Source organism: Falco peregrinus, chromosome 2, assembly GCF_023634155.1.
Source record: "Falco peregrinus isolate bFalPer1 chromosome 2, bFalPer1.pri, whole genome shotgun sequence".
Classification (NCBI taxonomy): domain Eukaryota; kingdom Metazoa; phylum Chordata; class Aves; order Falconiformes; family Falconidae; genus Falco; species Falco peregrinus.
Window position 1 is genome coordinate 46,103,946 of NC_073722.1, and position 24,521 is coordinate 46,128,466.

The following is a 24,521-nucleotide window of genomic DNA, read 5'->3' on the forward strand; positions in this document are numbered from 1 at the left end:
TTTGAACAGTATTTTACAGAACTCTATGTGCACTTAAAGTTAAGAATGTCTCTAAATAACTTTGCTAGCTGGAAGCTTGAAACAAAAATTTGGCACAATTTGCTTAAAGTTGAGGAGTAGGTCTCTACAATAAATAGAGAAAACTTCTGTTACAGTCCAGCTCATGGCTAGGAGTTCATTTTCCTTTTGATCCTTTTGGGTTGATGTAGGAATTCACTGCACATCTTAGATCCAAGTGAATATCAATTCCTTCAGTATTCCCTAATTAAGGGAAAATCCTGTAAAAAAAAACCCAAACAATGATGACAGGCTCTTTGAGGGCTTCTTTTTCATGTTTCCTACCTGAGCAGACATCAGTACAGACCTGCACCAGAATTACTGAGTGCAAACAAACTTGCACATGAAGCACTGTCCAAGTTTCCTTTCACAGATATTGGTGAGACTTTCCCTGGTATTTTCTTTCCAGCAGCACAAACTCTAGATATCAGAACTACTCACTTTTTTCAGGTATTAAAGTAGGTTGAAGAAAAAAAATATTACTATCTTGACCTTTAAAAAATACATTTTAAAAAAACCCAACACTTTAGATTTGAAAAACAGAAGGGGACCATCTCTATACTTAGTTACTATAAAGAATTTAACGTAGCAGTGCTTATTCATTTTTAAAAATTCATCTGAATTTTGCAAGGGAAAATCTCAGGGTACTCATTTAATATCTTTAATTCTAAAAGAAACTGATCAAAACCTGCTCCAAATTATTTTATATTTGGACCTGACACTTCGGGTTAGTCCATTGCAAATCTGTAAAATTCAGATCTATCCCAAAACTGGTCCATAGCTGGAGGGATCAAAGCCAAATTCAATACCATTTCCAGGTCGCTCAGTGCTATGCAAGTTCAGCTTTTTGGAAATTCTTCACTTCTTCTCGAATTATTACCACTACCAAGTATCTGTTTCAAGGTACATTCTATCACAGGGAAAGTGAGAGGAAGAGTCCCTTTTTCACAGAGGTTTTATGGATGTACCACATTGCTGGCCTTCTTGCCAAAGATGTGTATATTGATTTCCTATGAGGAATGGCATGCTGTTAGTAGATGGGATCACTGACATGAGCGACTCACTCCCTTGCAAACTGTTGTCTTCCTCGTCTCCCTTTTGCAAAAAGCTCTCCTCTTATTGATAAAACTCTGTAGGCAAATGGGCATTTCTTCTCTTGTTTTATCCTCAGTTCACCTGCCTGGACTTGAGCTTGCCCAAGTGCTGCTGAAAGGCATAGGATAACATCATCACATTTTTGCATGGAGAAAGAAGATGCCATGAGGACATACAATGGAAGGTCCCTTAGCCAAAGCTATCCAAAGGTCTGGACCAACTATTTAAAGGATTTATTTTATCTACATTCTCCTTGCAGGACAGCTGAAGGTAACTGGGACTGTTGACATTCTCAAACTCCCTGCTGTGAGAAATGGGCACATCCCCAGTGCTCAGCTCAGCCAACTTGCCCTGCAGGCACCTCCGTCCCTGCCCCTGACTCCATGGATCCTCCGGCTGCCCTCGTCCTCCTCCTCTTCCCCTCTTTGGCACTGCTCTGAAACCCCCACGGGTCATACAGTGGGCAATGAGATTAAGACCAGGATTTGTAAAGATGATGCCTTTTCAGACAGCTTAATAGGCCAGATGCTCAGCTGAGGATCAGGCCATCTGTCCACTCAAGCCCCACCTGTACCAAACAGGTTATTGCTAGCAGAACTGTTAAGAGAAAGAGGGAGACAATTCGGGACTGCAAACCCAAAACCCAGCTACATGGGGACATAGAAGGACATCCTGACACTAAGCACATGGAAGAGAAAATGAGAGATGATGCTAATGGCTGATACAGGCACTAGTAAGATGGAGGCAATCCCATCTGCATGCACAGCAAAGGGCTTCTTTGCTCTTTCAGCAGATATAAAGGAGCCCAAGAGTCAGCAAAAAATGTAATTATACTAACTTTAAAATCCTTTGCACTGCCGGAGTAATGTGAACTGAGCCCCCCTATAAATGAGTCAGGCCCAGTCTCCAAAGCCAGCTGCTCCTTTAGTGCAGTGATCTGTCTCTGTACTTGCTGATAAGCAGACTATGCCCCGTGACTTATAATAAAAGGGAAAGATGGTCCCTGAACAAATCCAGAGAAGATGTATTGATTTGCAAATAGTTTAAAAGAATATTCAAGGGTCATGAGCTGACCCTTTTTCAGCTCTGACATTTTATATCAGGGAGGATCCTATTGAGATGGGAATTCATATCCTAGACATTGTTTTGTCTTGTTTCATAAATAAGTTGAATAGCTTAATTGATTGACACCCACTGCACTTTCCCAGCTTCCTCAGGCTCAAAAGTACACTGCTGTTTTCTGCCATAAATAATATGAACTTTCAATCAGCCGCCAGGCACAAAAAGGAATGAAAATTCTTCACACAATAGCTGCAATCTGGCATACGAGGCACTGCAGGTCTAAAAAGGAGAGCAGTATTTGATATCCCCAGGTATTCATTTTCTTCCTGTGGCAGCAATAGCATTTTCCTACCCAAATGGCCTAAACCCTAAAGAAGAAACACCCAGGGGCTCCTGCAGGGAGGAAAACCAGTTTGCCACAGCATTTATATGTGTCCAGGAGTTGGGAAACTGGTTTACAACCCTGTGAACACAGCATGGGGAAGGACAGGCTGGACCAACAAATCCAGTCCCTTAGAGGTGCCGGTAGAAGCATCTGTTCATCCCTCCTGGACTCTGATCCAACTCCATCTACATCCGAGTGATATTATTTGCCCCTAAGCTCCCCATTTATCCCCCAGTCTCACTCCTCTGATGGCTACAAACCTCCTCGTAATTTCCAGTCTATGCTTATTTGTGATTAATTGAGATCAATCTGTTCTCATAACAGGTTTACTCTTTTACTTAAATAGCTCTTTTTTCCCTGGATATTTAGCCCTTAATGGATTTAGTGTTCATTTCTGCTTCTCAGCCCTGGTTTCACTAAGGGAAACAAGTAAGCCATAGATTTGAATCTCTTCTTTTTAAGACAATTTAACAGGCTTGTCAGCAATTCTAGTGACTTTTGGTGAGCTTTTGGGTAAGCTCATAGCCCACACTTTAAAAAAATGGGTGAAAAAATTAGTTTGAGAGGGTTGAGGACTTCCTCTTGAGGAAGAAAGGCTTGGATCTAAGCACTTACCTTTACTTGTTCAGGTTGGAAAACATTAGATTCTAACTTCCCTGCACTTAATTTCCTCACCTATAAAACAGAAAAGACAATACAGACCTCAAAGGGGAGTAATTAAGGTTTCTAAAATGCTCCAAGATCTTCAAGTGAAAGGTTGAATTCTAAATGCGAAGCTCTTTAGTCTGTTGTTCTTTACTTGGTACCTCTTAAGGACTGCAAACCCTGGAGAGATCGTACTGAGGCAGGCTAAAGCCAAGGAAAGGCTTCTCCATTGATTACAGTGGGAAACTTTTATGTAAAAAATTACATAATGGGTAACAGTTATCTGTTGCTAATACAGAGCAATAAAAACCGGGAGAGAAAGCATGCTGACTGAAACTATTGCAAGACCGATTGCTAAGATGAGTAGTTTCTCTTTAGAAGCAGCAGCAAAGAGTTAAATCTATTTTTCTGGGTCTGCTTCAGAAGAAAACTCTCCAAGGATGACCACCATATGCATCCTCATCTGTAATTAATAAATGTTTGGAAGGACACTTTCCCACTCAACATATGAAATTATAGATGATCCCTTAATTCCCCAGACATTTGCAAGCCTTGTCTTGTCAGAATTGAATTTACTACAGCTGATTACCCTGAGAATGCACTGACCTTCTTAGCTCCTGCTGTGGTCTTTATTTTTTCCATGGCAGATAATATGGGGACCAGAAACTGGGGACTTGGTAGTAGGGATTATGTGATACTAATGAGACAAAGCTTATTGTTGATGTTAACTGTTATTACCACTAAAAAAAGTGCACAACTCCAGACAGATGGACTTCACTTTGTTATACCAGGAGGGAGCGAATGCATTTTGACAGTAGCAGCATCTATTTAAAATCTGGATCACATCTGGTGCCTCTCTAAAGCAGACCATATCTGATCAATCAGAATTATGGCTCTTCAGTCTCCAGACGAGTTAGAAGAAATTCATTATCTGTTTTGAAGCCTGCTTCTCTTTCATCTATTAAAAAAATGAAATAAGATTCATTGTCACTGGATCCATTTAGCTACTGAAAGAAAAAAAAAAAAAGGACAGTAATTAAACTAACTAGCAGGCTCCACATCTGAAGACACGATTAATTCTTTGAAACACTGCGCATGTAGGTACTTGGCTCACACTAGGCTTCAGTCAACAGTTTCTTAGCTAATGAAATAGATAGCCTAGGACTTATCTTCATTTCTGGTTATTTCATAAACTCTTGGAAACACTCACATGAATTTCTTCAGACTCTGTCAGAGGTCAATATTTGTTTTTCAGACACATTTAGCCCCTGTGCTGGGCATGGTGCTTGGGAGCTACCACCTTGCGGACAGCAATGTCCCCATGGGGCCTCCTACTCCTGAGGATGTCTCTGTTCTCCCATGTATCCCCTTCTGGACCAGCAGGTTTGAGAGCTGAAAGTTGACACTGTAATGCTGGGAATTCTTCTATGTGAAGTTTACTGAACCCAAAAAGATGGTGAGAGCCTGGGCTTATGAGTACTTAAAAGCAGAATGCAAAAGGATGTGTCCTGTTCTGGATCACTTGAATTTCTTAATATGATTATTCTGTTTACAGAGTTTTCTCTTGCCTTTGTTGATGAGCACAGAAGTCATATCAGCTATGACTTAGTCTCTTAAGTTCTTGTCACTGTTTCCATCTTTACCATGTGCTTCCTTTGAGGTCTGCAAGAACACAGTTCAGAAAGAAGCTTTCTGAAAGCAATCAATTTTTTTAATTTCCCTGATTCACAACTCTTAAAAGAAAACTTATAAGGCATTTTATGAGTTATAACTAAAGCTGGTGAGAGAACAAAATGGTATTTTGGGGATGGGGAAACACAGAATTTAGATTCAGAACTATATCCTTTGAAGAGCAATTTAAAATGCTCATAAATATTTGTGAAATATTTCTCAAAATTCATTGTCAAATTGCCATTTTTTATTTGTGCTAATAAAACCCAGAGAAAACATATACTTTCATGATGGGGGTGGTGGCAGTGACCGTAACCTTCCAGAGGAGCATCAGGTGTGCAAAGGAGACCAAAGCTGGCATTAATTTCTTCTGTACAAGTGATGGCTCAGAAGCAAATGATTTTGACTGATAATGGATCATGTTCATATGGGTAAAGTACAAAATGAGGTTATAATAGGTGCCTGCCCCAAAATGCTAAACCATGCTCAAAATTAGGTGGGGCAGCTTCAAAGACATTATCTACCATGGGTTCAGGAACATCATAGGAAACTTGATTCTGGATGACATATATCAAAATCTCCTGCTAGCAGTACTAACTTCTCTGGAATTTCTACAAATAATGGATGACAATTTTCTAAAGAAGAAGTAAAAGTTAATGGCAGCTAAGGTGGAAGTGATTATGTTTGATTGCTGTCTAAGCCAGTTAAAAACACATGGTATTTCAAGACAGACAGTTTCACAAAGCTGAAAAAAAAAAAAAGTCCTTTCTTACAAGCCAGCTGTAAGAAAGGACTGAGGACTAAGTGTAATGCCTGCAATGAATAGTTTAAAATTATTTAGCTAGATGTAAAAAGAGCCACGTAACAACAAAAAAACCAAACCAAAACTGTAAGAAAGCATGGTTCAAAAAACAATCTAGGATAGAAAAGGATGCAAAATGAGCAATAATAAAGATGAATGGATGGACGTTTAGAAGACAGATGTTGTAAACACTGAAAATACATACTGAAGCTATATAAAATTAATAAGGAAGAAAAGGGATGCAAGGAAATACATATGGCTGAAGAAAAAGACAGTAAGAAGCACATGTTGAATCCACTGGGACCAAAAATAAACCTACCAATACTATAAGCCCATGAGTAGTAAGAGCATTGGAATAGCCAGTAATAATGCAGAACGTCAGAAATGTTTAACAAATACATCCATTCCTTGTCCAGGAGAAAACCATTGTGTTCATATCATAAGGAAAGGATTAATATTTTCCACTTTAGCCATAATCAAAACTGAGGTAAAACACCCACTACTGAAGTAACTTTTTAATAATAGTACAACCAGATACCTTGCACCAGGATTACTAAAAGAGCAGGTTAGGAAGCTCCTCTGAACGCTGATTTTAGTAACTCAGGTCCAGAAGTGGTAGAAACTTGAAAGAAAGCAAAATTATGGCAATGTTTGGATACAGTAAAGGAAATGATCAAATAAGTATAAGTCTGTCAAGCCTGACACTTAACTGAAGTAGTAATAACAGAAAATTTGACACATGATTTAACTGCTAAAGAATTCAAGAAGGTACTCTAATAACATTTTGAAAGAATTTATGGAAAACAGAGCTAAAAGTTGCTAATATAATCACTGTGAAAGACAGAGACAAATAGGACCTGTTGCTTTCACTTGTTCTAATCTCCAGAAAAGATGCAAAATATCCCCTTTATCCCCTAGGTAAGAAATACTTGGGGGTTAGGAAAATGTGACACAAAATTCAGACTTGCATTCCTTGAAAAAGCATCTGTTACCAAACTTAGAAGGATGGAGGAGATCCTAATCAGGGCTGGTACAATTTGATATATTTTTTTTTATTGAAAATAACCAGCTGTGATCTGTAAATTTTTTAGTCATGGTGATGCAGTAATAATTTTTTGTTAGTATCATAATTTAGCAATCATATAAAGCTTTGAAGCAGTGTGATCCAGAATAGTTGCAGAAGCCCAAAGCTGATATGCGATGCACTTGTCCCCTCTATTTTTACATACACTTCAGTAATCAACCTCCAATATAAAGAAATAAAGTATTTGTGAAAGAAGTAGAAAAGAAACAGTCAACATATCTAATTTCTACCCAAGTCAGAAACACACATGAAGCATGGTCTCTGCAAATAACTGAGATACTCTTTTTTAAAATCTGTCATTCGTCTGCTGAAATAAGGCACATCAAATTCCTTGAGGTGAAGAGACAAATTCCCTTTTTGTCCTGAACTTTCTGAAATAGTCCCAGCACATGCTCACCACTCCCAGATGGAACATGCAACAGCAGGTTACTGAGTTCAGGGAATGACTGGTGTTCATGTTGCCAGTTTCTTTATGCAGTTATTTCTGCATTTTCAAATGGCCCTTTTACCACATGGAGACGAAACTCCCTCTCAATCTCCAAATCATCACACCTGCTTTAAAATTTTCTGTGATTTGAGGGGTGGGACTGAAATTCCAGATTAGGACACAGGAGCATAGCAAGGTGTCCAAATTCCCGCTGCAGTGAGTGGAAACGTAGTCAATGCAGTCAGTCAGATTTGGAGAACTATTTGTCTGAAGGAGACACTCACTTTGATTAGCAGATTAAATCCCACACAAACCGCTTTAACATCTCATTTTTCAAAGAAATGTATCCGATGTTCTGCAGCAGGAAAACAGATCTTTCTTTTCCAAAGAAATATTTCATTATACGTTTCTCTCTGTAAAAAAAATTCTCCGCAGGACCATGCAGAAGGCATTGCTTACTGCTTTAAAGCAAATGTTCTTTCAAAGACTCCATTGTTCCTCAGCTTTTTGGAAACTTCTCTGCTTCACAGCTCTGTCCTCTTAATGCATGACGTCTGAAGGGTCCCCAGAAGCTACCCCCAGATTTTTGCAAACACCATGCCTGTTTTCCAGAATGAGTACAAACCAAAGCCTTGCAATGATTTGTCTCTGCTTTTTGTTCTTTTTGAAAATGTATTCTTCTTCACTTCTGGATGTGCCTGTTGACTCTTTCGAAGGAAGGAAAATGACAGCATTCTCCCAAATGCTGTGTATGCCCTTCCAGCTCCAGCTGGGAAAAAAACACTGTATCAGAGCCAGGCCTGCAGGGGATGCAAATTCCTTGTACCAAGATTGTCCTCACCAGACAGCCAAGCTAGAGCCATCTCAGTCTTGCAGCAGAGACCTAAGGAATGACAAGCAATTTTGCTCAGGTCACACTAAACTGTAACCTTCGGTGTGAACTCCCCTGCTTGCAGGAACAGAGTGGGAGGTGCGTGGCATGGGAACACCTAAGGTATGAAGACACATTTGCATCACATCTCTGATAATGAAGATATGCTGCCAAGCGACTGTTTATAGGTACCCAGTTATCACATCATGATTTGCAATATTCCAGAATATAATACAAAAAAAGACCCCAAAGTGAGACAACACTCTGCAACACCACCTCTGATGATAGAAACATATTTTCCACACCTGCAGACTTCACACCCAAACTAATGTCTGTTTAATAAACACTAGGGAGAGAACAAAATACTGACTCTGGAGTTTCATCAACAATTAGAGAAAACCTGTTAGTGTGTCAACAATCAGCTATTTCTGCTTGATGACCGTCACGCATGCTGGATGAGATGTGTTTCTCAATTGTTCTAATTCAGGACAAGGGCATGATACAGGTGTATACTAATTTCAGAAAGCAATCAGATAGCCTGACTTATGTATTGTATTAAAAGGAATCTCATGGTGGAACTCAGACACAAAATTATCTTGTTTGTACATATGGTATAAGCACATTTTCATCCCACTTTGAGTTTGGATTTTAAAGCTAATTACATTTAGTTAGACAAGATGAGGAGATTTTTAAGTGCGTTGACAGTCTTTCTGCCTTGCAAGTTATGCCAATTGCTAATTATTAGCACTTTATAATCTTCTGATCTTCACCCCTGACATCTTTCTTTGAAGCATTTTAATTCAGATTCTTCAGGTATTCTTCAGATCCCTACGTAATCTTCCCATTTGAACATCATTCACTCACCTTCCACACATGCCAAGAGTTACATTCCTTGTTGACTGACTTAGCAATACAGCTTTGCAAGATCCTAAGATGCTTGTCATCACAATGTTTGATAATGCAAATACTCCCTGGAAGAATAAAGAAAGTACTTGGGGTTTTTTCTCACCAAAATATCGTATTCTAATTTTTTTCAAAAAAAACTTACTAAACCCCAAATTTAAACAGGTTTTATGGCTTTTATAAAAAGGAAACAAAACTCAAATATATTAAAGAAAGACACTGAGCTGGACCAAGAGCGCAACAAAGCATTATAGTCCTAATTCCTAAACCCAAGTAAAAATTCTTGATCTTGGCAGGAGTCAAGCTGAATTTCAGTAACCTGAGAACTTTAATAAACATGGTCCAAGCCCTTCAACGGTTAAATCAGCCTAAAAAAGAGAAGCCCCTTCCCTGGGGTCCTCACTGGAGCACTGTCTGCCACCAGTGGAGGACATGTCCTGCTCAGTCCCAGCACTACTGGGAGGTGCTCTCCCTTTCAAAGCCAGCCAAATCCATTTGCGTCACACATACTGCCTGCCCAGGACCATCCCTTTTCTGTGCCTGTGCCCATTTGGCAAGCCCCCCAGCCCTTCCCCCAGTCCATGCTCCTATCACCTCAGTTTGCACACACACAGATTGCAGCCTGAGCACCATTTTGGCACTTCAAATACACAACACCTGTTTTGAAGGTTAACAGATAGTGACAAGTATAACCACAGGCTCTGCTGAGGTTTTAGCCTGCCAGTCAGCCAATTACGCTATTATTTTCAATAGTTTTTTCTCCCCACACATATACCCCTTCACTTTGCAAGGCAGCTCCATAGGCAGCTGCAACATGCTCCATTTTGGAAAGACGGTTGGCTTTTCTGTCTCCTTCCTGGTGGCCAACAGCTCTCAATGCTATTCCTTGCCATGCCAAGGCACTGGACCGTGATGCCGCTCCTTGACAGGTGCATGGCACAAGGATGTTCCAGTAGCTTTGTCCACCTTATGTTCATCAGTGCCACCACACAAGTTGAGCTTACCTCTGGAGCTCCATCCCCACGTTTCACCTCTCTCTGAAGTCCATGGCCAAGAAGAGTCATGAGCTGCCTCGGTCATGGGTGCACACTGCAGGACTGGGATTGGAGCTGGGGTCACTACCAGGGCAGGAGGGGGAGGCTCATACATCCTTGTCTAAATGTTCCCACGACCAGGAAGTTCCTCCTAATCTCAGTGCAGTGCAGGGGGCTCTCCTTTGTCAATGACTGTACTTTGACAGACGTCTTCTCCCCAGGCAGCCCGGGCTAGTCTCTTCTGCAGTGAGGAGGATAGAGAAAAGGGCCTTAAGATGTGAGTGTAGCAACACCCCCAGCTCCCCCCAAGCCCTACAATACACAACCTACTGGCATTCAGGCCTACAGCCTCAGCAGGGACACTGTGCCTGGCCACTGCAGTGTGTAGAAAAACACAGGCCTAAACATTCGTACTTTCAGCATTAGGCTTCCAAAAACTTCTGCCTAGAAGCTTCTCTAGATTTTTCAGTACACTATTTTGATTTTATCTTAGTACAGAAAGTAGAGACCAAGCTTTCTCTTTCCATTGCTGGAAAAGGGTCCAAAGATATCTGCAGCACTAAGAGCATTCAAAGTCCATCTCTATTACAAATCCTGCTGACCTAAGCTGAACAGCATGGACGCTGAGAGAGGGTTCTTTCTTCAGGGTACATAACACACTCTGCAACTGAATTCTGAGGACAGAAAACAAACGTTGAGCCTGGTGGATGTAATCTGGGCAGGGGGGAAAAGCTAGGTTGTTGCTTCATGAAACAGGAGCACTCAACTTTTTGAAAAGACTTCCCCCCCCACCCCAATTAAGCTGAAAAAAAAAGGCAGCTGTAAATACTCATTTAAGGGGTCATTAACTCTGCTGCCCAAAATAAAGCAAACATAGCAGCATTGTAAAGAGCTGTGATGAGCTGTCAGAGTCTGCAGCACTCCTCCCCAGTCAAATCCATTTCCACTGGAGCCAGCATGCAATTTCTGTAGGGCTACACAAAGTGTATAGCCCTGTCCCTGTTCCAGTGATGGGGGACACCAACCATGTTAAGCAGGTTCACAGCACCAGAAAGCAGTGACAGAGACAGTGCTGGCATCTTTGTGGTGGAAAGTCAGAGGCTCAAGATGCAACAGGAAGACATAACATCGTTGGTGTTTATGATGTGTCAGAATAAGAAAATGCACAGGGCTATTTCCTTTGGGGTGGGAAGGATGGATAGAGCATAAGGTTTTCCTCCCTGCTGGCTTCCCAACTGCCTAGCAGGACCTGTAAATGAGCATGGCACTCTCCTAGTTTGAGGGAAAAAAATATCTTTTCCCCTATAACTTTCTGGCAAAATATTGGTTTGGGGGAATCCACAATTTCCTTACAGAGTGCAAGCTGATGGCAGCACAGTTTCCAGTGGGCTCCCGTACTTGTTCTGAGTTAACAAAGTTCACAGACCTGTGAGGAGGAGGTAGTCAGGGGGGACCGGGGGTTGCCAGATGCCAAAATCTTATGCCAATGTCCCCTGTGACCTAAAGATGTACTAGGGCAGCTTGAATGCATCATATCCCAGAAGAAAAATTGTGGGGCTTGGCATGGGGGGGTTGAGCCTAGAAGTGGTGTTGAGATGATGAACAGCTGGCAATAACAAGCCCAGATATCACATGCCCCTTGCAGGGAGAAGGCTGGGAGAGAGCAAGGAAAGAAGAAAGACTGGACCAGCTCCTGTGCATCACAAAGTGGTACCTGGAGGTACTGGCTTCATGAGATGGAAGATCAGCCGAAGATGTATATCCCACCTTGACCATAGAGTGGGAGAAGGGTCACAGCACATACCCAAGAATGCAGGTGATGGTGGTCTGACAAAGAGGTTCACACCAATTCATGGTCCACCTACTCCTGGTGTGGGAGTGTGGGACTGAGACCCCTCCACATGCTGGAGCACTTTCACATAAAAGCTGTTGTGGATGCTGAGAAACCAGAATGGCTCAGCAAAACAGTCCACGGAAGGGAACAGGTTATTTAAAATTTGTTTGCCCAGGCTATACACCAGCAATGTTGTTTGGAGGCCAACAAACCTACTGAGGGAGCAGTATGAGATGAGGATTTAGATGCCAAGTTCTCAAGAGGCTTTTCCAAACACAACACTGCTGCTAAATTTAAACAAAATCTGTTCCTGTCCATTCTGCATGCCATCCTCTTCTCTGTCACAGAAGGCAACCTGAACCTGATACACCCTCCAGACATGTATTTATTTATTTATTTGCTGCCTGATCACCTGGTGACCACTCATCCCTCTAGAACATCCCATGGCATCAGGGACAGCTGGGGTGCCAAGGGCAACCAGCCACCACTGTATGGGAAAGGACAGAAAAATGCAATAAAGTTGCTGATGTGGTGCACCCAGAGTCCCCAGGAAGCATAAGGATCTGCATGTTGTCCAGCTCTCCTGTAACACAGAGCAACGTACCTTCACTAAAAATAAGGGTTGCATTTGAACCAAAGCTGTTCCTAAAGGGAGGCTGACTTCACAAATTCAATTTTTTTCTGAAAGCAGATCACCTTGGCAAATGCTTTTCCTTTCTCTGAGAGAGGGGAGGTGGAGGAAACGCCTGCTCAGAGCTCTTGTGTCCTCAGCTGCACGACAGGTCAGTAAAGAGCAATGAAACACCCCATCAACCGAGCCTGTGCTATTAAATTCAAACCAGCAATGCCACACGACTTTTACCCATATCATATAATCAAATAAAACTGAAATTTCCATTCCTTTTCAACTGCAGTAATGCTGTTGGAATGACGTGTAGGGTAACACCGGGAAAGTTACTGCTGTAAAGTAAGCACCTGGGGTTTAGTTTGCATACCACATGGATTGGGGGTTATTATCCATTTAACATATTTCTTTTGTCATATATTAGAAGCAGAGCTTTTGAGCAACAATATATTTGCATACTACTTGTAACCAACACTGTTAGTTAAAACATTCTGTGGTATATTGCTAACAGGATACCAGAAAAGCCTGAACCAGGAACACCACCATTACCAAAAAAACAGAGGGCATGTCCTCAGGAGAAGGAAAAGACAAAATACCTATATTCCACACTGGCATCCAAAAGTTTCCCATTCATCAAAGCCAAAATATTGTCATGATCACAGCATTTTTGAATTAAATCCAAGATAGGTGGGTGGGAAAATGCCAGGAGCACTTTATTTTTTTTCAAAAATTTCTGAAAGGAAATAATAATTTATAAACCCTTTCTCACTGGGAAATAATAAAAAAAAAAAAAAAACAAAAAAACAAACAATTAGAAAAGGAAAAAAAAAAAAAGAAAAAGGAAAAAACCCACAACAGCCAATTCTAGCTACGTATGACCCTGCCAAACAGTTTTTGTAATTACTACCCCAGGAAAGACCTGGGCTACAACTTGGGTTTCCCAGTGTTTAATTAATTAAAGCAATACATAACAATAGTAAAGAATTTGTTGGTTTTGCCATGGCCTGACCTGGAAACTGTGGCCAAACTACCAGGACTTTCTTGTGTCTGGTCCTGTGTTGCTGGGTTTTGTTGATTTTTTTTTTAAGTAACCCCATACAGACTGCATGTGCTCTCTAAACAAAGCCAAGGTTGTGAGCACCCAATGTCACAGAGCACAATCCCCCTGATGTGCCTAACAGCTCCCAAACACACATCTGTCCCACTCCTTCCCCCATGGATTACTCCATCCCAGGACTCATCCGTTTTAGCTGGTTACATTTTAAAATACAGAAGAGAGGAAATGTCATTCCTCATTTGTTTTCTTTAGTGTCTAGTTAGCCTCATAAACAACAAGGGGGGTGGGGTGGGGGTGGTAGGGGAGGGATTTTAAAAAAACTCCTCCTGCATGGTATTTGAGATTTGAAAATGGGAAGGTGAGATAGATTCTTTGGCACTACACAGGCAAGTGGGCAGAGTAATTGCTCTGATAGCTGGACCCAACCTTCTGCATTTCTGCTTAGCAGGTTAACGCTGAACCACTCTTCGCGAACCTGCAAATGATCTACAAAAGCTACACAAGGCACATGACTGAAGCTTTTACTCAGGAATAATCTGGAAGAAGGCTCAGATTTCTGATTCAATATCTGGTTTTGCCACAGAGGGTAAATGATTTCTGTCATACAGACACGGAGACAGCTCTGCTTATGATAACTTATCAACAGGGTAGCAGAGAGAGGCAAATGCATTATTAGCCTCTCAGTCCCTGTGTAAGAAAATGTGGATAGATTTCTGGGTGGTTGCTCAAGCCCAGACACCAGCTTGACCACATGTGTTTGGGGCACTAGATAAATAAAGCCACCTACATCACTTACAAATAACAGACAACAGTGAGCAGCAGGGAGAACCTCCTCGAGCCTTCAGGAGAAGGTCATAGCTGAGCTAAGTGCAGAGACCGGTTCCCTGACATGTGGCTGAGAGCACACCAAATCACTGTGTCATTCCCCATCACCAGGAAAGCTCGGTCCATCTCTGGTGACCACAGCACACAAGCTGACCCCAGGACAGAAGGCAATGGAGGGAGAGAATCCTCTTTCTTGACTCATCCATACATAGCACTTCGTGTCTTGAGCACCACAGAGCAACAGTGTGGGAGACACCAGCCTTGTACTGAGGCAGAGCATCTTCCTCAGTCCTCAGCCATGACTCTGCAGCTGGCCATGCCAGGCCTGCCCATCGCCATCCACCACAAGGACATCATGTATGTGTTCATTTTAAATCTAGAGAGGTGATCCACTCCTCTGCGACTGTGCAGATAACTGACGCTTAGCCAATTAGATTGATCTGAGTGTCCTAAATGGGATGTAGTCAGCATTTAAGTAGATCATTGACAAAAATAGAAAATCAGAAGAGCCTGGGAGCTATTTTGGTCTAGCCTTTGACTGTAAATGGTGTGGCTGATAGCTGAGACCATTGGCTCCATTACAAGTAAAAGCCCCATCTAGAGTAAACAGATGAACTGAGTCAAAGAGACCAGCTTCTTTTTTTACATTTTGGTAAGTTTTTTTTCCTATGAGAAATACCCTTAACACGATCTACATTGCCTTATCCCAAGGTCCCTTACAAGGGAAACAATTAACCTCTACTGTCCCAAAATACCTTCTCTCTTTCATGTGTATCCCATTATTGCTGTACACAAATGTTTTCAGATGATGCCTTTTGATTCATAACACTGATATTCATATATGAAAATGCAGCCCATATCTTCTAGCAATATCAGAGGACTTCGTTTCCAGTAGATAAGACTGCTGCACTAAACCATATTTTGGAATGCAATATCCAGCCTTTGATCTCTGACTGGCTTAATATTTGCCTCCCACTATAGCATTTGAGTAATGTTAATGGTCTTTTTTTTTTCCAACCAACACCTGTGAGAGGGAGGGAAGTAGTATTATCACTGTTTTATAGAGGATCACTGTTAGCAGAAACAAATTAAGGTCAAGGTTATCTGAAACATTATCAGAAATAGTTCTTCTGGGTCCTACTGAAGGTATTGGAAAAGGTAAGAAAGTTGGTCAAAATTGTTCTTGGAAGCTAAACTTCCCCTGACAGTAGAAGAATGCTTAATCTAGAAAAAAAATACACCATCACAAATCCCAGTGGGTGAAAGCTGAAATAAAGCACTGAAATAGAAAGTATTTTTCTCAACTGTGAGGATAACCTTACCATGATCTCCCAAAAGTGGGGTCCTTCAGTCCTTCACTCAAGAGTAGATGCCTTTTTCAAGCTCATTTGGAAGCTATGAGCTTGATGCAAAATGATATCTTATGGTCTGAATCATGCAGGAGGTCAAACTGAAAGATCATCATAAGTCCTTCCAGCGTTAAAGTCTATGACAGATTAGTGTCTTTCATATGGATAGTTCTTGCTCTGAGCAGATGCTGAATTATTTCAGCATTTAAGTGTTTTGCTGCTGGCTTTGATAGGATTCACTGCTCTTACCCTGCTGCCTTCCAGCTTTTTATCTTCAAGAGAATGCCCTGCTGGTAAGGGCTGACACGAGCTTTGTTTTCCAGTAACCATTTTATTATAATAAGCACTGGATCCAAAAAAGGACTGACAACCCAAGATAAGAGAGTGGCAGAGTATCAATTTACAGCTTCTTTCTCAAGACAGGCACATCCCAGAAACACCAACTGTACACATGGAGGAAATGTTTGAAAAACACTTCCTGTGCTGTTGTGTTCACATTGCTCCAACATGCCAAGGATTCTCAAGTATACCAGCCTGAAAAATTTCCAAACAATACCTGGGATGCCAGAATTGTGCTTTAGTGGATGACATCTCCTAATATGTCACCTTGGACTGAGGTCCCATGAGGAAAAACCTGCTATTAAAGTCCAGCCTAATTGCAAAATCATGGAATAATTTAGATTGGAAAGAGACCTCTGGAGATCACTACTCTAACCCCTGCTCAAAATAGGGTCACTGTCAGAGCTGTCTGCTCTAGTTTTGAGTATCTTCAAGGATGGAGAGTCCCCAGACTCAAACTACTGGCAGAAAAGCAATAAATAATGGAACCAAACTTTTCCTGCTAGCAGTAGAGGCTAGAGCAAGTGACAGAAATAAAGGGTAGCGGAAGAGGTTCCCAAGTTGTAGGCCAGGAGGCTCAGACCTGAAGTTTTGGGACTTGTAACTGGAGAGGGGGTAGAAACTCTACCCTTGGAAGTTTTCAAGAGGTGGCCAGACAAAGGCTGAGGTGGCCTGACTTCCCATCAGCAACAGCCCTGCTTTGAACAGGAGGTTGGACTAGATACCTCTGGAAGTCCCTTTCAACCAGCGTGTCTATGAATCTGTAAGCAAATAGGTCCATGGTTCAATCAATCAATGGAAGCCAACACAGCTTTTGTAAACTCATACCTCAAAAATCTCTTAGCTATTTCTGAAGGATTGACAGACATCAGAGTCAGAGTAGTTTGGTTGATTCGCTGCACTTGGGTTTCAAAAAACACTGACACCTGGTAAAGGCTCTAGAGAAATTATTGTCATGGGTTATCATAAACTCATATCAGATAAAAACATGGGAAGTTTAAAGTAAGCATAAATAATGATATGTATGCACGCATACATGCGTGTGTGTACATATGTGCATATATTTTTGTATATATGCACATTCTCATGTATGTAATAAAAGAGTTCCTGGGAAGTCTCCCAACACCTTGTAACTTGTGCTGGAATTTCAGCTGTTTAGTGTACAGTGATCTGGAAAGAGGAAGAGCGATGACATGACCAATGATCAAGTGCTAAAGTTATCCAGCATTTTCAGATCTAAGCCTGAACGTAATTGTGGGACGATCTCATGACACTGAGTAACCAGGCAATGAAACCACAGTTAAAAAGTCAGTGTCAATAAGCACAGATTAATGTAAGGGGGAGAAATCATACTAGCCATACAAAGGAAAAGGACTGAAGTAATTGTGAATAATTGTCTGAAAATTCCAGGTCAGTAGCTTTGAAAAAGAGAGTGAGAGTATTTATCAGAAAAGGGCAGAGAACAAAATAAAAAGTCCATTGCTATTGCACACGCTCAAATATTGGCAACTTTGGACAGCCCTGGTCAGTATTTCTCAATAGCAGAACCACAAAAGGTAACGTGGAAGGCAATGCTGATCTGAGACCTGGAGTGGCATTTTTATGCCAAGTGACTGCATCAACTCTTCAGCTTGAAAAGAGCTGATGGAGGGGTGGGTCCCTAGATGCAATGACACCAGAAACAGGCTGCTCCATGTGTAGGTTTAATTTCCCCCAGCCTTGGCTTAGCTTCCTTGCAAAAAGCACAACTATACACAATTCATACCAGTGCACCCAGATGTTACCCATAATGTGTGCAGAGGACAGGCCAATTAGCAGCCTGAGGCCATTTAGGTATTTCATTCTGGGATGGCCAGATTACATATATGTGACAAGGTCTACAGAAACCCCTCATTTCAGTCTGCAGAGGTAGACTGAGAGAAGGAAGGAAAGCAAGCAAGAGACAGACCTCTGACTCACAGGTGCTCGGGTGCGATAAGAATAAATGAGAAACGGTTCAAAACACGCTGCATCTTTCACACCCACAAGCCTCATGATGGGACTGTAACAACCATGTAGTTTTGAGTGGCGTCAGGAACAGCAGGGATTCCAGTTCAATGCTGCTACTATTTACTTAAAAATAGTATCAGTGGGTGGAAACGCCTATTTCCAGTTTTGTAAGGGAATAAATCACTCTAGAAGTCTCCGCTCCCTCCAGAAATATCAGTGTCAGGGGACATGACACATTCAACAGCCTGGAGGACAAGGTCTGGGCACCAAGAGCAGTGGTCAGGACACTGTATTGCATGGGCCAAACTGGGGCTGGTGCACAAAATGTAACTGTCCTTTTACTGTTCCCAAGTAATGAGCCCAGTGAAAGAAAAGCAGTCTGCCCCCTTAGATCGAAAAGAGCTTTCTCCAGGTCTGGGCCACACGTTGCCATAAGAGGCAGGGACCTGAACTGCCAGACATTTTGTGACAGCTGAACATATTTGTATTTGGTGGGTAGTCCTTTCTAGAAAAGCTTTCCTACCAATTGCTAAATACTCTGGAAGATTTATGACGTAGGACATTAAGAACTAAGATGCTAAAACGGTCAAGTTAGTAGCTCCTACCCATACTCAAGCTCAGCTTTCCCGACACTATATACAGTCCCTTGAGCTCTTGGTACGGTGAGCATCATCCAAATCCATTTGGGCTCCTCCTCCTGGTATAATCAATGTGTAAGTCACAGACCGGAGCTTCTTGGCAGTAGTATTTTGACTTAAGCATCTTACAGAACACTAAGAGACCATTACAGAGTCCTGCAAAACCAGGCAATGCTACTTTTGAGTTTCAGTTTTGCCTGACAGGTTTCACGAACCTAAACTCAACCCCACAAAGCTTTGCAAACAGAGAGTGTGACAGGAAAGTTGGCCAGCACCCAAGCCCATCCTGACAGGGGAAACTGGCTCAGCTGTTTCTGAAAACACCTACTCAGTTCACCCATGCACTGAGCAGTTTTACAAGTTAGTCATTAACCACCTCACCCCCACTGAGGCACACACAATGTATAATAACCTCATGATGTGGGTCTCCACACTCAAGTGCTTTGCAGATGTATAATGGATCCAAACTCTCACACACCCCTTTGGGGTCTTGAGGAGGAGTGGAAGGAAGGAGTCTTGGAAGAAAACTCCCATGATGGTTTCAATGGTACTCTGGTTGCCAAAAAGGTGTCGGGATCCTCTGTGGGTGCAGCCCCAAGTGATGAAGGTGAGTTACAGAAAGTCAGCTGAGGCATTACGGAACTTGAAAACAGCTGCTAGAAGCTGCATTGTGCAGTACTGCTCACTGGCAGGAGCTTACCCAGTATGTGAGAAACGAGAGTTCCTCCTCCACCTGGAAAAGACTCAAATCACCAGGTTGATTGGAATGTGACTTAAATACAGGGGTACTGGCACTGCTGGATCAAGGCATGTCCTGTTGAAGTTGGCCTGACAGGTAGCCACACAGGAAAGACTTATGGGGCTAGAAAGATGCCTGGTAGAGAGGAATGAGACCTGGTAATTCAGGCATTCAGCAGAGACCTGGCTTCTATTTCTTGCTCCAGTTGGGTATTCTTTATCACCAGATCATGCCTCCTGTCTCCAGGACAAACTCTGCATCGCACTACTCATTTCCTCATCTGTTCGTATTTTCAGTGGCCTGTTAAGTCTCAAAGAAGGGCCAGGAATAGAACACACAGAAGAGGACCAGCCTCTTTTATTTGATTTTGAAGAGATCTACTCAGAGAGAGCTGCTTTCTCCATGAAGCCCCTGGCCCACTGCCCCCTCAGAGCAAGACAAGCCTTGTCAGCACAAGGGATGATTTTCCGACTGCCTTCTGGCACTCAGGGATGCTGCCAGCAAGCATGGAGGTAGGGCTATAGTGAAAAGCTGGAAGGAAAATTTGATAAATAAAAGGTTTCCCTCCCCTTCACAACAGTGACATTACAGAAGGAAACAAAACAAAAAGTGACACAGGGCTGAGATAACGCCCTGCACACTGTCTAACCCTCTGGTAGGGTTCCCTCTGCTCTTCCAGGATGGAAAGCCTGGGAAAGAGAGGATGCCTCAGCTGCAGAGCCCAAGGTCCTTGTCCCTTGTTTAGGACCCTTCACCCCTAATTAATTCCTGATAAACTTGCCATGGGGTTTAAACATGAGCATCGTGGTAGCACCCCTGTACCCTGAAGCCCTCTTCCAGGCAGTGGCTGTGGTTGCATCTGGTTTCCTCCCTTACACACAGTAATTTTGCCAAGTGCATCAGCTGCAATCAGGGAGCGGGTCCGGTAGGCGGCATTTCCTCGGCTGGGAAGAGGGACTGGCCATGGCCGTGCCGCAAAGTGCCGCAGGCCTTGCTGAAGGCCACAGGCCTCACTGCCTGCTGCAGGCCTCACCGAGGGCTGCAGGCCTCGCTGTGTGCCACAGGCCTCACTGAGGATTGCAGGCCTCAATGGGGACTGCCACACGCTCTGGAAGGAAGTAAGTTTTACTTCCATCTGGCAGCTCTCAGTGTAACAAATCAAATGATGCCTTATCAGTTTTAAGACAAAAGGGGAAGGGAAGAACAAAAGATCAGAGCAGGACTGATCTCTGTCTTGTCGGACTCCCCAGGGCTCTTTCCTGTTTATGAAAAGTTTGCTGAGGGCTACAGAGGAGCCTCAAGTACAACCTCTGCTCCAGACAGCCTCGAGCACTCAAGAGGAGGAAATGACTCCAGACTTGGCAAAGTGAGGCCCGTCTTTGCCTGCATGTCCTGCTACTCACTGGAAAGTAGAAAGCAAAATGTCTCAGAGGAGGTATGTGGAGCACCGCTTTTTGTCACGACCCTCAAAGTGAAGGCAAATGCACACTGAAAATGTGTCACTGAGAAGGATGCAGGTAACATCCTAGTCTGGTGGAGTTGGGAATGCCGTGGAGCCAACAGCATACCTGGGAATGAGGCTGTTTTGCCATGCGATCACACAGGGTCTCTCATGAACTGACTCAATGGGAACAAAGTTCTCATACTTCAAGGTTGCTGAGTTTGCTTGTTGTGCTCATGTGTGAGCACTTTTAGCCTACAGACCTCAAGTGTTCTGCCAAATAGTTATGGGAAGACTTTCCCCTGTCCAAATTGCGTTTGCAAGCAGGTAGCATTTGCTGTGGCATTCGCAGAGCTCTTGCTCCTGCAGTAAAGGCATGTGTGTAGGGTTCTGGGTTTAGATGGTTTTTTAATAGAAGCCAAACCTTGGTTTGCAAACACAAGAGCTACTCTGCCCTCAAAACTGGCAAATCTGCTCATGATGGCTTGGCTTATGAGCACAAGTGCAGACTTTGGAACATGCACAGGGATCTGGCGGCTCTGCAAGGAGGTCCACACGTTAAGCAAACCACTTGCCAGTGATGTCTCCCCACCCTCCCCTCCAGGCCTGGCACAGTGAAGCCCTTTGGGGAATGTAGTCCCCCCTCTCATTCAGCACAGAGGATGCCAGCCCAACCAGCCATCAAGATCCACATCCTTGCCTGGCCAGCCACATTGCCCCATGCAAGCCACGAGGCTCAAGTAATACTCACCCCCTCAGGCTGGATTGTAGGCCCCCATGAAGTAAGGGGCCACAGCACCACCTTCCAGCAAGGAACCCCTCTTGGGGCAGCTCTGCCATCTCCTATGACTGTAAATCCACACACTGGGCAAAGCCAGTGGGGAAACAGCCCCAACTCTCATCAGTGCCCTAGTGAAGACCTATCTGGGCTGCCCACCTGGAAGGTAAAAGCCAAGAGCCTCTGGAGAGGAGAGGACCTGGCTACCAAACCTTAACATCCTTCCTCCCGCTCTCAGGGTATGGGAAGAAATCTGAGAGAAGGTACAAAGCTGCTCCTTCTCTGCAGGGGCAGCTCAGGATTTGATCCACGAATGACGCTGCAAAGGACAATGAACTTGTGCACCAGCGTTCTTGACAGGAATCTTATGGTGATGAATCTATCAAATATCAAATAGCTTGGGTGGGGAGGAAAAGGTAAAAAAAAATACTTTGCTGAAAGGGAACAGAAATAGGCCATGGCACAGATCTCAGCTCCCTGCTTACCGGCAAAGCTGCTGCTGCATGAGCTTGGAGAGTTGAGACCCTGAGGACTAGCCTGTGCCTCACTCCCACAGCTTCAGCAACAACTGACACCTATGAGAGAAGCAAAGGCTTTTCCCCAGGCGAAGCTGAAGGACCCTTATGCTGCCCAGGACCCTTCGCTTCAAAATGACCAGCTAAAACATGCTCATTGCCGTGTCCGCAAAAGGCCCTTCTGAGGCCCCTAGTGTAAAAGGTGAACCCACAAAACACCTCCGTGGTACAACAAGGAGTGCATAGGCGAGCAAGTACAGTTCAAAGGCACTCTGTTGACCAGCGACACAATGTTCTCCTCCTGACTGCCAGCCACGCAATTGCAGTCTGTGGTCTGAAACTCCCTCCCAGGTCCATCAGCAGCACGTGGTCTCAGTGCAGTGCCCCTTGGGCTGTAGCTGTGGCTCAGGGAGGCTGTGGTCCTCCAGCACCCTGCCATGTCTGCTGGCACAGGGATACCCTGGCTGTCGGGAAAGAAAGGAGGCAGCTCAGCTTTCCAATTCCCAGATGAGTCTCCAAGGCAGGCAGTAAACAACCCACAGCAAACAGCAAATGGAACCAGAGAGACAGTAGAGCAACAGAGCCATTTTCAGATGTCTGGAATATTTCGCAAGCCAGGGATGATTTAAGTGGAGTTGGCCCCAGGTTTGCATGTAGGCAAGGCACAAATGGCCTTTGTTGGCCAAAACCTAGCATATCCTACAAAGCTAAGAGAAGGAATCAGAGGAGATCCTGCAGGGTGCAGGTGTTGTGTGCCCTAAGCATCCTGCAGAGGTAGGAGCCCACCCTTGCTGGCACCACTGGTACACAAAGGTGCTAATCAAAATGGGACAGAGTTATAGTTGCAGTGCATGAAAAACATCCTTACCCTACTCTGCTTTTCAGGCTATTTAAATCCTCATGTAATTTAACCTCTTCCCCAGCCCTGGGAGTCCAGGGGTTGTTGCCTTGCAGGGTTCTTCCCTCCCACATCCCCCCCATCATCAGGTCCCGCTCTGGCCAGAGGAGCAGCCTCCAGAGCAGCTGTGTGCAGCAGGGGACCTCCTGGTCCCCACACAGGCAGCGAGACTCTCCTGCCACAGCTGGACTCATGCCACCCAGCTCCAGGGAGGTGAGACTCTCAGCCACAGAAGGGCGGTTGTTCTCCAAGGCAAAGTCCCACTGAGGGCAGGTCAGTGCCAAGGGACACTCTTGAGCTGGGATGACACGTCCCACATGGGCAGTGGCCTTCACCCCTGCCAATACACTACAGGTGGCCACAGCAACTGCAAGCTGTCCTGAAACTGGAGCCTTTACATCTAGTTAGATAACAGATATGGTCCATTAGTTTGGCACGCAGACAGGCCGCTGTGCCAAAAAGCCCATCTCTACTCAAAAGGGACACTATTAACAGTAACTCAAGAGGATGCAACAGAAGAAAATAAACAACAGTTGAGGCAGTTGGTGTAATTGGCCAGCAGACGAAAATAAATTTATGCCAGCTTGTGAATACGGCTGCTGAGCATGATTCAGTGAGTAAATCGTGTGGCACAGAACACAAGGCAGGCAGGAATAAAATTAAGTAAGAGACAAAGGCCAGGCTGCCTCTTGGAAAATATCACCCCTCCAACCACCCAGTTTTTCCCATTTCTGACTGTTTGACTCACATGTGTCCCCTGACATCATTAATGTATGGGTTTCCTAGCTATCCATAATGTTTTTCAGGAGGGACATATGCCTGTGCCACTGCTAAAACAAATACCCAAACCCTGCAAACCTCAAGAAGAATTAAAAAAAAAGAAAACGTTCAGCAGAAAATCCCAACCATTTCAAGTGCTCTTTGAGCACCATACATGAATAACAAAGAGTGAGCCTGCCATTTATTCCTTTGCGGATCACTTTAAAGATCCACTTTTGTTCTGTGCTTTTTAGAGCGGCTAGAGTCCAATGGACAAAAATTCCATTCCCAGGAGCACACAAGAAAGAACCGGGAGCCCTGGGCTGCACATTTCACCTTTACTTTTTTTATTCTATACTATAAATGTTCGGCATGGTCTTAATACACTGAGCCAGTGTTTTCCTTTATGCAGTGGGGCTGACAGCTTGGAAACTGGGATTCTGCAAGCAGGAAAGGAAGATGGAAGCTACAGATGATGTGAATCACCTATAGAAAAAGAGACCTTAGCCAGGGTGGGTGGGACCCTACCAAACATGAACCACAACCTCTGCTTTGCAGATGCTGCTTCTGGATCTTAGAGGCAGCAGAGAGAATATCTCAACTTTTTGCTTCCTGATGTGGACGCTCGTAAGGCAATTTAGACACCTGCTCATCTCTGGTTTAGCTGCAAACCACTTGCTTTTATCAGCTCACTCTATG

At 43.6% G+C, this 24,521-nt stretch overlaps 1 long non-coding RNA gene across 2 annotated transcripts in view; it reads right to left on the reverse strand.

The window, feature by feature from the left end:
- Positions 1-24,521, reverse strand: part of LOC114013031 (uncharacterized) — a 47,916-nt gene that overhangs the window by 10,714 nt on the left and 12,681 nt on the right. Inside the window, exons 1-5 of one of the 2 annotated variants that reach the window (XR_008745604.1) lie at positions 15,700-15,944; positions 10,007-10,277; positions 9,004-9,070; positions 6,256-6,339; positions 3,215-4,202 (exon numbers count right to left, since the gene is read on the reverse strand). This is a non-coding gene — a long non-coding RNA (uncharacterized LOC114013031). Of the gene's footprint in view, positions 1-3,214; positions 4,203-6,255; positions 6,340-7,512; positions 9,071-10,006; positions 10,278-15,699; positions 15,945-24,521 lie in introns of those variants that run through there. The other variant, XR_008745603.1, reaches the window with a different exon arrangement.